The sequence below is a fragment of the Schistocerca serialis genome, unplaced genomic scaffold (assembly GCF_023864345.2).
Source record: "Schistocerca serialis cubense isolate TAMUIC-IGC-003099 unplaced genomic scaffold, iqSchSeri2.2 HiC_scaffold_1079, whole genome shotgun sequence".
NCBI lineage: Eukaryota > Metazoa > Arthropoda > Insecta > Orthoptera > Acrididae > Schistocerca > Schistocerca serialis.
Window position 1 is genome coordinate 47,501 of NW_026047271.1, and position 2,781 is coordinate 50,281.

A 2,781-nucleotide genomic window follows, 5' to 3' on the forward strand; every position below is an offset into this window, starting at 1 on the left:
GACGAACTGCCGCGTATTGGAGACCCAGCAGTGCTGCCCTGGTGTTCGGGCAGACTCGTGTAGCGCAGCGCCGTCGACCGACGAGTGCAGGCGGTCGGCCCAACACCGGCCCAACTGGTAACTGGACTTTATAACTTCCCCTGCCATTGCAGGGCGTGGTCCAGTTGGTGAATTTCTCGCTGGATTAAGTCCTGGGAAGAATCGTCCACTGCCGCACCCAGTCCTTGCATCTTCGCCAATCTTCTCCTGCGAAGAAGAGGGCCCAGCCAGCGGGCTGCAGGCACCCCCAAGCCCCCATGAGAGATGGGGGCGTGGAAGTAGCCGACCGGCGTATCTGCTGGCAGGTGCAGCCAAGATCGAAGGGCTGCACGAACACAGACGTCAAGGGAAGAGAGGGCCCCAAGACGAGTCCTCCCCAGGGCGAGGCCATGGAAAATACCCGGGAGGATGACAGAACGAAGGGCAAAAAGCCGCTGCTGAGGTTTGAGTGGTGCACGCTTGATGATGTCCAACTGCTTCTCGACCTCCCGCCGGGGATGAAAAAGACTGCGTCCGCACGTGGAAAATTGCAGGCCTAGATACTTGAAAGTATCTCCCATCGCCAGTGCTGGGATGTTGTTCCCCCCAGCACGAAAGATGACAGTCTCGTCGACCTTGGTTTTCTTCTCCCGGCCTGATGAGACAAGGGCGAGAGAGAAACACTTCCGTGGGTTGACCTCGAGCCCGAGATCCCCCAGGGCCGACGTGGCGATGGTGAGAAGTTCCTGCAATCCATCACGAGTCTCGGCGAACAGCAGGAGGTCATCAGCGAATGCAGCCGCATTTATCCGCCGTCCAAGAATGCGTGCACCAATATGAGCAGGCAGACGAGACAAGAGAATGTCAATGGACATGTTGAAGAGAATAGGAGACAGCGGGTCACCCTGCCGGACACCCCTCGAAGGCCGCACTAGATCTGACGACTTCCCATCCGCGCAGATAACCGTCGATCCCGCCTCATAGCATCCCTGGATGTAGTCAACGAACTCGACCGGCAGACCATGGGCCCTTAGCACAGGACCAAGGGCACCGTGGGCAAGCGAGTCGAAGGCCTTTGACACATCCAGAGATGCCAAGTACAGCGAGCCGGCAGCTCGGCACGCCTGGGTCATCGCCAGATCGAGAAGAAAGGTGTTATGAAGCATCCCATCCTGAGGGATGAAAGCCCGCTGGCGACCGTCCAACACACAGTAGCGCATCAGGCGGCCAACCAGAACCTTGTGAAAGGCTCTGGTCAGCACCGAGCACACTGTGATCGGACGAAAGTCAGCAGGGGATGCTGCGGCGGTCTTCTTGGGCAGCAGGGTTGTTCTGGCCTGAAGGAGTCGGGATGGAAGGGAACGGGAAAGGAGGAGGAAATTAAGGATCTTGAGGAGAACCTCCCGGGGAAGGCGACGCAGTTGTGTCGGCGTGAGGCCGTCAGGACCTGCAGCAGAATTGCGAGGCGGGAGAGCAGCGGTGGCTTCTTCTGCAGAAATGGGAGCCCAGAGGTCACGGAAGGGCACCCTCTTCGAGAATGGCAGCAGCTCATCGGACAGACCCTCCCCACGCGAAGGTCGAGACCTGACACGTGGTGGAGAGAAGAGGTCTGTCCAAAACTCAATCAGCCCTGGGATGGATGGTGGCTGATGCAAGAGTGTGCCATCAAGAAGTCCGTTGATACAGCGTGCTCCGTTCTTCTTGAAAGCACGCTGAACCACCGCATACTCCCATCTCCTGCGTGCACGCTTCCGCTCTGGGGGCTGTTGGGTCCGCACACTCGCAGCTTGGTGGATGGCTGGCTCCCTGCTGCCTACTTCGTCAAGAGCAGACAGCAACATAGCCTGGATTGTTTCACGGCTAGTGGTGGGACCCAGAGCCACGAGATCATCAAGCGAGCGGAATCGGCGGTCTGATTGGGGGAGTTCTGCTACAAATGACCAGATGGCTAGGTCAACATCTTCCCCACAAGGTGGAGACTGTGGCAAAGAATGACTGACTGCAGGCTCGCTAGGAGGACCCCGAAGGCCGCGATCCATGCCAGCAAGCTCGGTGACAAACTTCGCCACCATGTCTTTGTAGGGCTGCGCTCTACGCTGACATTTAATTGACTCCAGCGTACGCTCGGGGAAGGCCTTTGCAAGCTCCTGGTTTAAAAATCTGCAACCCTGGGTGGCAAGAGTCGCTTCTGCATGGGCCAGACGCAGGAGCTCTTCCTGGGACCACCTGGCCTTCTTCCTCTCGGTCTTGATCTCAGCATTAGCAGCAGTCGGATGGGCGCGACGCCGATGGACACCAAGTCCGGTCTTGGTGGAGAAGGACCGCATACAGTCAGGGCAGATGGCGGGGAGCAGCGCTCGACCCGCACCGGTTGGCTGGTTGGCTGGCTCATCAGCTGGCACAGGCGCTCCAGCGGGAGGCCTGGTACCACGTTCGCTTCTATTAGTTGCACCAGCTGTAACAAAGGCAGGGGGGGAGGTAACCCCCAAGCCCGAAAAGCACCCTGCTCTGTCGGTCGGGATACTGGAAAGGTACACCTACGTGAAACCTTTCACAGCACCCTCACGACTCCCGCCACTTGAAGGCCAGAGCTAGGATTTCCCACCGAGAGGCTAATTGAACCATCATCCACCCGACATCACAAGGATGCTGAGGGGTGAATCGAGAGGGTCCATATATTACGCATCAGGTGGGCTTTGGGAGTCATAGTTACTCCCGCCGTTTACCCGCGCTTGCTTGAATTTCTTCACGTTGACATTCAGA